Here is a 15,700-nt window from a genome sequence, read left to right as displayed (position 1 = left end):
TTGTGTTTTTTTAATACTTGCTTTATAATTTATTGAATAAAATGGGCATTTCCACAACATAGTAGAATAAAAATATGATTGCACATGAATCTCAAATCTATTACGTACATCTTTTCTTTTTAAATATGTAATAAAGTTATCATGTAAATTTCTTTTTTCCCTGAAATTTTATAGAAACTCTTAGTGGTGGCAAAGACTGGAAATTACAGGGATACCCATCAATTGGGGAATGGCTGAACAAGTTGTGGTATATCATTGTGATGGAACGCTATTATGCTCTAAAAAATGATGAGGTCAATGATCTTAGAAAAAGATGGAGGGGTCGATGGGCAAAGCGCAGTGGGGATGGCTGCCAGCTGTTGGGTGCCCGACGGCACCGCGGCGGCAAGCACCCTCCTGAAACGGGCGGTGGATCTGGACTCCACCTCTAGCTACCAGGAGTCCCTGGTATGTTACCAGGAGGGCATCGATGTGCTGCTGCAAGTGCTAAAAGGCACCAAAGACATTGCAAAGAAATGTCACTTAAGACAAAAAATTTCTGAATACATGAACCGAGCAGAAGAAATAAAGAAGTTCTTGGAACAAGAAAAAGAAGATGGAAAATACCACAAGCAAATTAAAATAGAAGAAAATGCAACAGGCTTTGGTTATGAGTTGCTTTTTCAACAGTATCTTAATGCAGCTGTTACTGAAGTATGGATAGAAGATCCTTATATTAGACATACTCACCAGCTATACAACTTTGTTCGATTCTGTGAGATGCTCGTTAAGCAGCCATGTAAAGTGAAAACTATTCATCTTCTTACTTCTATGGATGAAGGCAATGGGAAGGGTCTGCAGATCAGTGGCTTGGAAGAAATAAGAGAATCACTTAGTAAGCATGGAATAGAGCTGGAAATAGAATTCTCTTCTTCAATACATGATCGAGAAATTAGATTCAACAATGGATGGATGATTAAGATTGGAAGGGGACTTGATTATTTTAAGAAACCACAGGGGCGTTTTGCACTAGGGAATTGCAATTTTGACTTGAGACCGTGTCATGAAACATGACAGTGGACATTTTCCATACTAAACACACAAAGAAAATATGATGACTATATCTGACCTCATGTTTTAAACATTTATATTTTAAATAAATACTAAATTGTAAATGCTTTTTATACAACAATTCCTGTAAATGAAAATGTAATAGTAAAATCTAATTTTATATTTCTATTGATTTGGACATTTTATTAATTTATTGTGACTCATGTTTCTTCTCTAACTACATCACTGGTTTAAAAATGTTATTTAAAGTATCTCTTATATACCTTAAGGGATATAGTCTAAAGCAAAAAAAGCAGAAAGCACCAAATTAAAATGTGTACTTTACTTTTCATCCTTTTCTGTTTCAAAAATGTACTTTTAAGATATATGTAAAAGGTTATATACTATTAAATTTTATTTTACTGTTAAAAAAAAAAAGAAAAAGATGGAGGGGCAGCTAAGCGGTACAGTGGATAAAGCACCAGCCCTCCTGGAGTCAAAAGCACCTGAGTTCAGATACTTAAAAAAAATTACCTAGCTGTGTGATCTTGGGCAAATCACTTAACCCCACTTGCAAAAAAAACAAAAAAGAAAAGAAAAACTTGCATGAAATTATAAAGAGCAAAATGAACAAAACCAAGAGAACTTTGTATGCAGTTAAAGCAATATTGTTTCCACCCAGCTTGTCACAGAAATAAGTAAAAATAATAGTGGTCATTTCACAGTCTTGAGGCCTTATATGCGTTGGGCTGATTGTAACTTTTTCCTAATATTCAACTGGGGAAAGAATAGGGCAGGTGAATTTCAGAAGAATTTTTAATTGGCCTCAGAGGGTAAAGAAATGGTTCATGACTATGTTTTGGGTAAGTATTTCAATTGTATACACTCCAGCCTTAACCTAAATATTCAAATAGAATTTCCTTGGCAACATTTTGGGGCCTTGGCAACATTTTGGGGATATTCTAACAATGTTACTAGTAACATAGCCATATGCATCATTTAAAACCATAATTCTGATGTGGCAACTGAAGCTTTCTTCCAGGATGCTAAAAAGTAGAAGAGGCTGACAGCACTTGTACTCCCTCTTTATTTAGAAATAACTGAACTTAGCACATAAGTAGCAAGAATAATTTATTAAAATAGGAAGCTACCAGATATCTGTCCCTCTGTGGGAACCTTCCTAACAAGTTCTTCATAGTGTACACCCTATCTCCCATCACAAGGAAGTCCATCAAGGACTCCAGTTCCCATAGAATGAATTGAGCCTTTTTTTTTGCTAAGCTTTGACGTTTCTACTCCTACTTTCTCCACTCAAAATGAAATATTTAGTGAAAGTGCCTTTTGCATTGCTTTACCTGGGTTGCACGATTACTAGACTAGATCCAGAATTATGATTAGGGATGAGATTGGAATTATGATTTTAGTGACTTAGTGAGCTCCCAGGATGATGAAACATCCTCTACCAATACAAACTGGCACCTTCTCTACAACCCAGGGAACTAAGAAGTTAAGTGATTTCTCCAGGGTCACGCAGTCAGGACTGGAGACTAGATCTATCTGTCTCAGAAGCTAGCTCTCTCTACATTGTGTGCTACTTCCTGCCATTGAGTTACAAAAGATGCTTCTTTATCTTCACAACAACCCTCAGAAGTTAGCAATATAACTATCATTCCCTCCATTATGAGTGAAAAAAAAGAGTAATCAGGGTAGAGTCACTAGTCCAAGATCATTCAGCAACTAAGTGATTTCAGTCACTAAAGTGTTTTTTCCTTAGGTGCAGATCTGAACATGTCACCCCATCTACTCAAATTCCAGTGACTCCTTATTGCCCCATGATCACATACAAAATGCTCTGGTAGTCAAAATTCTTCATAATCTATCCTTCACAAACATACCTTTCCAATCTTCTTATATCTTGCTCCCTGTAATGCTCTCTTCAATCCAGCAACATTAAAACAACTGAACACAGTCAAGAAAAAGTAAATAACTGCAGAATATCATAACTGGTGTATGGTTTACACTGGATGTTTTCAACATATTTGTTATTGTTGTTGAAAGATATTCATATAACAACAACAACAAATTGGGGAACTATTAGTCTATTGAAAAGAGCTAAAAGAAGAATCAGGCAGGCTTGGGTTCAAGTCCTACCTTTGCATCACCCTGGGTAGATGCCTTAACCTCTCAGTTTAGCAAGCCTTTCACCAGAATTTTGCAGAGTAGTTGCATGTCTGTATTGAAGATAAAGGGGTCTTTTTCATCGGAAATTCCTCCATACTATCAAAATCACTGTTCTAAATTCCACCAAGATAACCTGCCCCAATAATAATAAACTTGCTGCACTGTCAATTCACCTCTCTTGCTGCACTAAATATCCCAGGATCCATGATTTTATCAATTTTTGGATAGTTTCCATTCCAAGGGTTCTTACTTGGGATCCAGGGATTTACTTTTTTAATAAAATATTTTGATATCAATATTCCAATATAATCAGATGCCTTTGTAGTTCTATTTATTGTATTTTATGCATTAAAAAAAGTTATTCTGTAAAGGGGTCCATAGATTTCACTAGGCTCCCCAGAGGTCCATGACACAAAAATGAAAGTGGGCAAGTCATTTAAGAATCTCTAACCTATACCAATACAAATCGCCACTCCCCTCTCCAGTAGAGAACCTTTGTGAACTACTGTGGCCATAAAACCCCATCATCCACATCAGCATTTGAATGATAAGGCTTTCCAAATGTAGCTAGATTTGCCCTCTGATGACAGACATACACTCCTCTACCAGACCCATAGCTTTGTAGAACCTGCCAGCACTTGGCATTCCATTGCTTTGGTATTTAGGTCACAATGTGATATCTGAGTGGCCTCTTTGAAGAAGCATTAAATAAAGAACTTAAATGTAGACATTTCTATTTAGGACTACAGGTAACAAGACTCTATCCCTTAATGAAATGGGAAGAGGGTGACCCTTTGGTGAAATGGGAAGTGGGTGGGGGTTAAGGTGGGTAGAGAATGAGGAAAAGGAATTAGAGCTAAAGGATTATCTCCGTTTTGATATCTCCTGGGGTTTCCCTGAGGACTTCCAAATTAGGTCAGGAAGAACTTTTGGGGGTGAGAAGGAGAAAGAACTATAGCAAAGGAAACAGATTCCAAAGGGGGGCAGGAGATGAGCCCTGGACCAAAAACTCTGGGACCTACTGAGATCTAAAATGCAGAAACACAAAAAGGAAAGAGGCAAAACCCTTGCCTCAGCGGAATATAAATGACCCAAGCCTCAGGGTGCTCACCCTTTTGCCAAAGAAGAAAACAAAAGGTCAGCACAGTGAACTTAGAGAGAGATGCTTTGGGAACTACCAGCTGAGCCCCCTGCCATCACCCGGGTTGTTTGGCCAGTGCAGCTAAATATTTTGAAGGGGAGGAGGAGCTTTTCAAACTCAGTGCCAGGGACCCCTGGGAAACCTGGGCGTCATACTTACTGAAGCCTTAACCTAAACAGGTTCATGCAAACAATGCAGAAGGCTCAGGTACTGCTGAAGCCAGTGATTAATTTGTCAGAGTCTAGCTTCTCCAATATGTCCATTCATTAACTGACTTTTGAGTAATTTGGTTCAACCAAGGCCCAATGGCCCCAAGGCCTAAAACAAACCAGTAAACTGAGACCCATCACTCTGGTCACTGAATTCTTTAAGCCTCTGTCTGCTTAGTAGAGTTCCTTTAATGAATAACTTTTGTTTTTACATTGCCTACATTTCCCCTCTATGACTTTCCCTCCTTTTTCTCCTCCCTGAGAGTCATCCCTTATAACAAGGAATTTTAGAAGAGAATAATTCAGCAAAATCAATCACAGCACCCTTTTAGAATCTTGATACTAAATTCAATGTTCTGAACCCATGGACCATCCTCCAACCCATACCAGTAGAGAAGCGGGGTAAGGTGCCTTCCTATATCTTTCCTTTGGGGCTCAAGTTTGTTGGCAAACAATAAATTTTATTGATATCTTTCTTTTTTAGGTTTTTGCAAGGCAATGGGGTTAAGTGGCTTGCCTAAGGCCACACAGCTAGGTAATTATTAAGTGTCTGAGGCTGGATTTGAACTCAGGCACTCCTGACTCCAGGGCTGGTGCTCTATCCACTGCGCCACCTAGCTTCCCCTGATATCTTTTATATTGCTTAAATTTCTCTCCCTGTATCTGTCGCCTTCCCCCATAGACAGCCATTTCATAGAACAATTTTTTAAATAAATTAAATAAATAATTTTTAAACAAAAAGAGGAAGAAAAAAATTCAAAACTGACCAATACATTGAAAAAAATCTGACAATATATACACTGTATTTCACACTTATGCTTCTACTTCTGCAAAGTACTGTGGGGATGTTTTCTCAAATCTCTTCTGTAGAGATAAACTTATTCTTTGTAATTTTGCAACATTAATTTTCAATTATTTGTGATGGTTGTTCTTTATATCTACATTGTTTTTGGATTATATTGTTTTCCCAACTCTGCTTATTTTGATGATGATATTTGTCCTTTATTCTCAAAGAAGACCATGAGACATCAGGGAGGTGATGTCATGACAAGCATATGAATTGGATTTGAGGAGTGTGCTTTGTAGCAGTTTATATAAATCTTCTCATGCTTCTCTGAACTCATCATGTTCATTATTTCTTACAACAGTAATATTTCATTACAGTCCTAAACTACCATTTTTTAGTCACTATCCAGTCCACGGGTATCTATTTTGTTTCTAATTCTTTGTTAATACACCATCAAATAAACATATATACATGTGTTTAGGTATATATATACATATATATATATAAATGCTATAAATATTTTGATGTATATAGAGTCTTTCTTTTTGTCATTAACAGTATGCCTAGCTGTAGAATCTCTGAGTTGACACATCATAGACTTTTAGAGGTTATTTAGTCCTTGGACAAGTAATTTATCTTCTCTGCATCTCAGTTTACTCATCTGTAATGTGAGGTGACTAGGTAGGCTAGATGATGTCTAAGGGTCTCCCAGTTATAACTCCTATTATTACTTTTTCTTTCCCCTTGATAGGAGTCAACTTAGTCAATAGGCATTTATTAAGCATTTACAGTAATCCAGGAATTGTGTTAAGTAATGAGAATAGAAAGAAAGGCAAAAACACTGTTCCTGACTTCAAAGAGTTCATATTCCAATTAACATGTTTAAAAGAAAAAGCAAACAACTAGATCAAACAATTTTGTTTATTCAGTCATTTTTCAGTTTTGAATGACCCTTTGTGACCTTATTTGGGTTTTCTTGGCAAATTTACTTAAGTGGTTTGCCGTTTCCTTCTCCAGGTTGTTTTACAGTTGAGGAAACTGAGGTGAATGGAGGTGAGTGTCTTAACCAGAGTCACACAGCAAGTAAGTATCTAAGATCAGATCGGAACTCAAGATGAGTCTTACTGATTTCAGACTTGATATTCGATCTCCTACACATCCTAGATGTACAAGAGTTTTCTGATTGGGGATGAGAAACCCATGTTTAAATGCCAACTCTGACACTCATTAGCTGTGTGGCATTAGGTAAGTCATTTTACTCTCCTGAACCAAAGTTTCTTCATTTGCTAAATGGATAGAAGACTTGAAGACCTGTTCTCACAGGGCTGTTGTGATGATCAAATGGGATCAAACAAGAGCACATATGTAGAGTATTTTATAAGTCTCCTTAAAGCTCTATATAAATATTAGCTGTTATTACTTTTATCATTATATCACTTTGCAAATTTTAATATGTTGTATAAATTTTGGCTATTATTATTATTCAACCAAGATATTGATAAAAATGTTCAAAAGATAAGGGGCCTAGGACAAAGTCTTATATGTGCCATTGTTTGTTAACTAAATAATTAACACCAAATTGTTTATAAGGTTGTCACTGATAACTAATGGAGCAGGTAAAGAAAATATTTGCACCTCAAAAGTATTTTGGACTTTGGTAAGCCTAGTTGACTTAGATATTGGCTGCTGCCTTTGGGGTCAGTGGTGAATAGTAATACCTCTTGTATATAGCCCCTTCTCTCCTCTGATATTACCACCACCTTGGTACAGGCCTTCATCACCTCTTACCTGGACTATTACAATAGCCTTCCGGTTAATCTCCCTGCTTCAAATCTTTCCTTACCAGTCTATCCTCCATTCAAGTGTCAAATTAATTTACCCAAGTTTAGACTGTACCACCCTATTCAATAAACTCCAATGGCATCCTATTGTTTGTCCTTCAGTTTCAATGGCATCACAAAGTGATTTGTGCATAAATTGGATTTACCTGAGGCAAGATTGCACAAATTTGTCAGTATGATTCTGAGTCATTGAAGTCCAGTGGCAAGACAAAAGTTAGAATTATTAGCAGAGTACAGTGGGTGATTTTGATGTTATTGATGTCTGATCAAGCTCTAAGCACTCCATAGTATATGCTTCAGCTGCCTTTATGGCCATTGGAACAAATTGTTCTCATCCACTCATTTCACCAAGGAAAGACTTCACCTTCTTGGGGTAGACAATCCTTTAATATACCAATGGGTTTGAGGCTTAGTGGCTACCCTCAACTTGTTTTAGCCACCTGCCAAAACAGTTTTACCAGCAAGTGGCTACAGTTCCTGTTATAGCTTCTTTGGTTCCTTATTACCTACAGAATGAAATAGGAAAATCCTTTGTTTGACATTCAGAGCTATTCACAACCTGGATCACTCCTACCTTTCCAGGTTTCTTCCACTTTATTTTTCCCACTATACTCTATAATCTGGTGATTCTGGCTTCTTTGCCGGTCCTCATATGACTCCACATCTCACAGTTTAGTGCATTTTCACCATCTGTCCCCCAATGTCTGGAATCCTCTGCCTCCTGGCTTCCCTGACATCCTTTAGATCTTACCTTCTGCAAGAAATCTTTCTTGGTCCCCTTTAATGCTGGTTCCTTTCCTCTGTTGTTTACCTCTAATTTATCCTGTATTCATTGTTTATATATATATATATATATATATATATATAGTTATTTTCATGTTGTCTCCCTCATTAGACTGTGTCCAAGAACTGTCTTTTGCCTTTATCAGTAGGCTTTGTATTCTTTCTTTGAGACATCTAGGGGGTACAGCAAATAGAATGCTAGGCTGGAGTCAGGAAGACCTGAGTTCAAATCCTACCTCTGACACTTAGCTGTGTGACCTGGAGCAGGTCACTTAAAATCTCTGTCAACCTCATTTTCCTCAGCTCTAAAGGAGGCGAATGGACAGGCTGACCTCAAAGGTCGTTCCTTCTCTTATATATTATTTATGAGCCTAATTGTGCTGTTCCTCAAATGGCCTCTAGCACTTAACTTTCCCCACACTTATTCTCTCTTCCTACACCACCAGTCTCTGTGCCTCTTAAGGTGTTAGGAATGAGAATCTGGATTTTAGGCACAATTAACTTCTCATTGTACATTGCACTCTACTTTTCCAGTTTTTTATGCCCAATGCTACATCATTGATACCCTGAGATGGGATGGCCTATGTCACTACAGGGATCTCTGGATACATGCCATATACAAATTTGGCAAGTTCTGAGTACATCAAAAATTCAGGTTTTTTCTGCCCATCAACTGGAAAATTATTGAACAAGTGTAGTATATGATTGCAATGGAGTATTGCTGTAAAAAAAATGAGTACAGGCTAGTTTCATAAAAATCTAGAAAGATATATGAATGAATGCAAAGTGAAGTGAGCAGAACTAAGAGAAAGAACATTGTACAAAGTAACAGAAGTATAGCATGATGATCAACTGTGAATATCTTATCTATTCTCAGCGATACAATTGATCCAAGACAGTTCCAAAGACCTCACAATGAACTGATGGAATCTGAATGCAAATTGAAGCCTACTATTTTTCACTTTGAGTATTTTGTGTGTGTGTGTGTGTGTGTGTGTGTGTGTGTGTGTGTGTGTGTGCACGCATTTTGGGAATTTTATCTTCTTTCACAACACAACTAATATGGTGATATGTTTTGCATGATTGAACAGATATATAATCTATATCAACTTTTTTACTATTTCAAGGTAAAGGAGGTAGGAAGAAAATTTGGAACTCAATTTTTAAAATGAACATTTAAAATTGTCCTTACTGGGGGCAGCTAGGTGGCGTAGTGGATAAAGCACCGGCCTTGGAGTCAGGAATACCTGAGTTCAAATCCGGTCTCAGACACTTAATAATTACCTAGCTGTGTGGCCTTGGGCAAGCCACTTAACCCCATTTGCCTTGCAAAAACCTAAAGAAAAAAAATAAAAAAATAATAAAATTGTCCTTACTGCATGCAAGTCGGGAAAAATAAAATATTAGTTTTTTTAAAAGAATTCAGGTCTTTTATATTAATATTTATCAATTGTACAGACTAAATCAAAACTTTTCCCTCTTACTCCAACTTATCTGATTATTGGGGAACTAAAGTTCTTCCTATGATCCAGACCTTGCATCAAGAATTATTCTCAGGGAGGCTAGGTGGCGCAGTGGATAAAGCACTGGCCCTGGAGTCAGGAGTACCTTGGGTTCAAATCTGGTCTCAGACACTTAATAATTACCTAGCTGTGTGGCCTTTGGCAAGCCACTTAACCCAGTTTGCCTTGCAAAAAACCTAAAAAAAAAAAAAAAAAAAAAGAATTATTCTCAGTGAAGCAACTCAGATCCCAGCTCAGTGGTTTGTTTATATATTCCCCTGCATATTTAGTCTTATTTCTAGACAGAGCCCCTAGAGTTAACTCTCTTTTTCTGTTCCATTTCCCTTAATACTTTTTCATCTTCCTTCTCCACATAGCTTCCAACCCTGAATCCATTGGACCCCTTCACACTTTCTGTACCAAAGATATTCTAAAAGCTTATTCTATATTTGTGTCACACCACCAGCTCCATAAGGGCAGGGGCCATATCTTATCTCAACTGAATTTTTTCCCCCAAAGTCAAACAAGAGGCTCTGTGCACAGTAAGTAGTTGTTTAATAAAAAATGCTATTGTTGTTTTTGTAAAATTTATTGCATTATCCTGGATCTCCATATACCTTCCTACAGTCGCTTCTTAAACTGTAGTCTCAATACCAAAATGAACATAAACATAAACAATATTTTGATCAGAATTGTAATTTCATCAGCCTAGAAAACCTCTGCCATGAAAATGCCTTCACCAAAGAAGCTTGAGAGCTCTATTTGAGAGTTTGGGTAATTTGCCTATGGGCACATAGCTAGTATGCGGTCATGTACCCAGTGGTCATGTATCATGAATCTGATGCAATGTATCTTTCAGTCAATCAATCAATTAGCATTTATGAAGTGCCTCCTATATGCAAGGAGCTCAGAGCAAAAGTATTTAAACAAGGAGTCCTTTTACTAAAATCCTTTTAGAGGAAGACTTCTTAAGGTAGTCCAAGAAACAAAAACAACTAAAAGTTGCCAGTCAAAAGGTTAAAGCGTTCCCTGGGGTCTTAGGAATGAAGTATTCTTTTGCCCAAAGGGCCACAAATGGATTCCAGGTTAATCTGAGGTCAAAGTTAAATCCATCGGCCCGAAGTCTGCCCCTTAACTTCTTGTTTACCACAGTCTCAAGTCCTGCTGTGGGAGTGTGCAGCATTAACTCATACCTCCCCAGTTCCTGGACCACCATGGAAGCCAGCAGCTCTTCCTGATTCCACACCCAGCACACTGAGCCTGCCAGATTGATTCAACAAAAGCATTGCTATTTCTCAAACTCAATTATTCTTTAATTGCCTAGTCCCACCAAACCTGGTTTACTCTCAATCTTCCAACCAATTTGAGGGAAGAATCTTGCTAAAACTTAACATTAAGAGAAGTCATCTACTGGCTAATGTGAGAAGCTGCTTTGCTTGACTATATATATATATATATATTTTTTTTAAATTCATTTTATTTTAAATTACTATGATAAAACAAACATTTCCATAACAGAATAATTTTTAAATTGTACATATATACAGATTACACATATTAATAGTGGATTTTGTTTTTCTTGCCTGTCTTCTCAATGGGTAACAAGCGGGGGAGGGGAGTAGCACAGACTTGGGAGAGTTTGGGAAGGAGAGAATTTGGAAACCAAAATAAAATAAAACTGAATTTTTTATGATGTCATCTGGTACACATGGAGCCATCCAAACAGACTGGAGACAAGAAAGATCAATTAGAAAACCATCGAATATTGCCGCTGGAGCTGTTGTGTTTTGATGTGATAGTTACATCCTTCCCACACCAGGGTTGGTACGTAAGAATGGGGTTGGATCTCTTGAGGTAACCTTGTTTGGTCCTTATCCTCAATTCAGAGTTCACCAAATATGTCAAGAGGCGCCCTTTCAACCCCATTGTGCAGCTGTGTAGGCTGAGGTTGCATGACAAGCCTGGGCAGAGTATGGCCAACCCACAAGTATTCCCCACCCACAGCCAGATGCACAGCACCCCCTCAGTATATGAGTCTAAATTCTTAGCTTAGAGACTTCCTCACAGCACTGCCCTGGCTTGGAGAGGGGGAGCTGAAATAAGAACAATTTGAACTTTTAAATCTCCCAAATAAAGACTATTCCCAAAAGGACCTTCCTGTTTTCTGTGTGTGACTATGACTAGCTCCTTGACCCAAGGGACTGAGGGTGTCAATGGGTGTACCAGAGCTAGGATGATGATGATAAGGAGGCACAAGATTTTCTAAATAGCTTCAAAAAAAGACCTTAGAATCACAGGATCTAGAACTGGAAGAAAAACTTGAAAATTATCTACACTAATCCCTTTCTTTTATAAAAGATAAAACAGACTTAAAGAGATTGACTAGGCTGGAGTCACACATCTAATAAGTGTCTAATTTGAACTCAGGTCCTCCTTACTCAGAGGTCCAGTCTTCTTTTCTGTATGACAAAAATCATCCCTTATAGATTCTGATATTTGTCTTTATATCTCCTATGTATGTATGTGTATATGCATTGTGTAAGTATGTACATGTATGCAAGTGTGTGTGTGTGTGTGTGTGTATTGTGAACAAACATATTCCACATATATTCCTTAAGCCACACCTTAAGGCAATAGGGAAAACCTAGAACTTCTCAGACACATGAAACATAAAGATGAAAAAAATTTCACATCATCCAGTTCATCTTCCTGCCTTTGTAGATCTATATTGAAATAATCACATAAAGAGCCTTTTTGTAAAGACCCTGAGAAAAAGACATTATTCAAGTACCATTATGCCATATTATTACAGTAATAATTTTATCCTTATGATATTAGGCAGGTCAGGGAAGCCTGAGTTCAGATTCTACCTCACAAGTGTAACCCTAGGCAAGTCATTTAACCTCTCAGTTTCCTCATCTATAAAATCAGATAATATCAGCTATCTCACAGGGTTGTTTGTGAAGTCTTTGGTGAAAGGACACTTCAGAAATGCTGACTAGTAAAATGATCAGGACAGACTTTCAGCAAGTCTTTTCTTGGTTATCTAATCTAAATCTCATCTGTTGACTCTGGTACTAACTTCAATGGGTGGAGAACAGCTAGTCACCATGAATAAAATAACTCTTCAAAGCAATATCAAGTTCCTTCCACTAAGTTTGACCTTCATTCATTTAAGGGAATGTTATTAAGTGCCTAATACTACAGAGGACACTAAAAGAGAGGAAGCATGTTGTAGTGGACTGAAATCAAGCGATTTAGGTTTATATCTCGGTGTTGATCTTTACTAGTTACATGACTTTGGGCAAGCCACTGAATTTCTCTGAGTCTCAATTTCCCTATGTGTAAAATGGGATGATAATATTTGGGATAACTTCATAGGGATATTTAAATTTTGTTTTTGTTTTTGTTTCAAAGAAAAGGGATGAGAAATCAATGAGAGATTATTATTGGTAGAGAGTGTTTCCTGATGAGAAAAACAACTTTTCTGCAATTTATCATCTTAAAGACTGACTGAAATGATTGTTTTTCTCTTATATTAATATTTTTTTTATTGGGACTAGGATTTTTTTCAGAAGTCTGAAGGTTGTTCAGTCTCTGAGAGGCATCGTTAATGGATGAGAACAGCCAAATCTCTGAGGCACATGCCTTTCCATTGAATAGGAGACCCCATTCAATTACAGAACCTTACAAAGAATTTAATCTAAGATCAATTTGAGTCCATTGTGGTCTTCTGGGTCAGGTCTGAGCAGAGGGAGACCCTCTTTTGTCTATATTACTCTAGGTGAGGGTAATATGAGTATCGATAAATCTCTTTGACCAAGAGTGAGTGAGCAGTCACATCCCAGAGCCCCTCATTAAAATAAGTCCATCTTTCATTAAACTATTTATTCTTTCATTATTTGGTAACTAATCAAAGCCACCCTCAGGAACACCCACTCTTTCAAGGACATATTGAGTGAATTCCATGAGGGGTCTTTGGCATTCAAAAATATCACTGTCCCCTTTTATAATTATTGCTAGTTTAATTAGTAAAAGGATTCATTGCCCAGAAATTATGTCACATATGAAAGGTTGAGGAACTTGACCTGGATCAGCAGTCAGTATATGCCAGAAGAAGGATCTGAATGTATGTCTTCCTGACTCCAAGGCCAACTCTCTATCCAATATGTCACAGTTATATGCATCTATTGAGTCATGTCAATCACTAAGAAGTTAAGGAGCTTGACTAGGATCAGGCAGTCAGAATATGCTTGAGGAATATGCTATTCTTCATCCTTAACATGATCTTTTGACTCTTATAGTTATTTCTTTGATGATCTCTTTCATTGCAATCCTACTTTATAATTCCTTTTTAGTAATAGGTTAAAGCTTACACATACATGCCCATCATGTGGCTCTTCATTGTCCTAAATATACATCTTTCTTTTTTGAGGCAATTAAGGTTAAGTGACTTGTAGGGTCACAGAGTTGGTAATTGTCTGAGTCTGAATTTGAACTCCCATCCCCTTGATTCCAGTGCTGAATCCACTTTGCCACCTCACTGGTCCCTGAATATACATTTTTTAAAACTAGGAAGCCAGAAAAAAAATCTATTAAACATAACAGAGATGATATTAAAAATTAGAGACAAAATATATTTGGAACCAAAAAACAATAGAAATAACAAATAAAACTAAAAATCTGGCTATTCAAAAAGATTAATAAAATTGACAACAATATTGACAAACTGACAAAAAGATTAATAAATTTGATTAATCTGTTTAAAAAGAAGAGAGCAGAAAATCAAATAAATAAAAAAATATGAAAAAGGAGAAATTACATCAAAACCATAAGATGAAAAAGAATAGCTATATGATAAACTGGGCAACTAGGTGGTACAATGGATACAGGGCCTTTAAAGGAAAGACTCATATTCCTGAGTTTAAATCTGGTCTCACATGCTTACTAGCTGTTTGACACTACTGTAAAGTCATTTAACCCTATTTTATTCAATCATTAGTAAAATGAGTTCTAGAAGGAAATGATAAACCACCCTAATACTTTGCCAAAAAAATAAACAAATCCCTCAATGGGGTCATGGCATGCCTGAAAAGCACCTGAACAATAAAAATACTAGCTGAAAGTGTAAAAAAGAGGAATACCTTCAAAAAAAAAAAAAATATATATATATAGTCAGAAGACCAGATAGAAAGTTTAAATAACTTAATCTCAGTAAAGAGCTATCAAAGAAACTTTTTTCTTCTTTGTTTAAAATTTATTTCTTTGTAAAAGAATTGCCAAGTAAAAAAAAAAAACTTCCTTCTCCTTCAGGATTCTATCAAATTTTTAAAGAACAATTAGTACCCAAGTTTCACAAATTATTCTCAAAAACTGAGAAAGTTCCACACCAGATCCCTTTATAGACAAATATAATCCTAATACCTTAAACAGGGGAAAAGATAACAGAAATTGTTGGCCAATATCATTAATAAATTTTAAATAAAATGCTGTCGAACAGACTGCAATGATCTATCAAAGACACCATTCAATATGATCAAGTGCAATTTATATGATGGATGGAAGGATGGTTCCTTGCATTAGGAAAGCAATCAACATAATTAGCCATATTTAAAAATAAAAACATCCAAAATTGCACAGTCATTTCAATAGGTGTAGAAAAAGGCTGCTTGTATATACCATATGAACTTTCTCATTTATAACAGCAGTTAGCAGGAGCATATATAGACAGGACACAGGAAGGAGTGGAATATAATTGTATAAAAAGATGGGAGTCAGTGGGTGATAAAGTACTGGGAGGAAGAGAAAGGAGAGGAAGAAGGGGCTAAGATATTTCTCATAAGAGTCTTTTCTTGACACATAAGAGTCTTTTTCAATGGAGTGGAATGGGGAAAGTGAGGGGGAATGAGTGAGTCTTCATTCTCATCAGAAATGGCTCAGAAAGGAAATAATATACACACTTAATCGGGTATAGAAATCTATCTTACCCTAAAGAAAAAAAAATAGAGGAAAGGGATGGGATAAGGGGAAATGGTGGGGGCAGGGGGAGGAATAGTTGATAGAAGAGAGGGAAGATCATGGGAGAGGGTACCCAGATACAACACACTTTTGAATAGGGACAGAGTAAAAGGAGAGAGAGAGAAAATAGAATAAATAAGAGTAGCAAGAAATAGAATGGAGGGAAATACATCTAGCGATAGCAACTGTGGGGAAAATATTGAAGCAAC

At 36.8% G+C, this 15,700-nt stretch overlaps 1 pseudogene; it reads left to right on the top strand.

Annotated features, from left to right (window-relative positions):
• The first annotated feature begins 345 nt into the window (after positions 1 to 345).
• LOC141487678 (MIT domain-containing protein 1 pseudogene) lies at positions 346 to 1,102 on the top strand (annotated as a pseudogene).
• The last annotated feature ends 14,598 nt before the right edge of the window (positions 1,103 to 15,700 follow it).

Source organism: Macrotis lagotis, chromosome 1, assembly GCF_037893015.1.
Source record: "Macrotis lagotis isolate mMagLag1 chromosome 1, bilby.v1.9.chrom.fasta, whole genome shotgun sequence".
In the NCBI taxonomy this organism is placed as follows: Eukaryota; Metazoa; Chordata; class Mammalia; order Peramelemorphia; family Peramelidae; genus Macrotis; species Macrotis lagotis.
The sequence above is the reverse complement of the archived record's forward strand: the minus strand, read 5'-3'. Positions and strand labels throughout refer to the sequence as shown.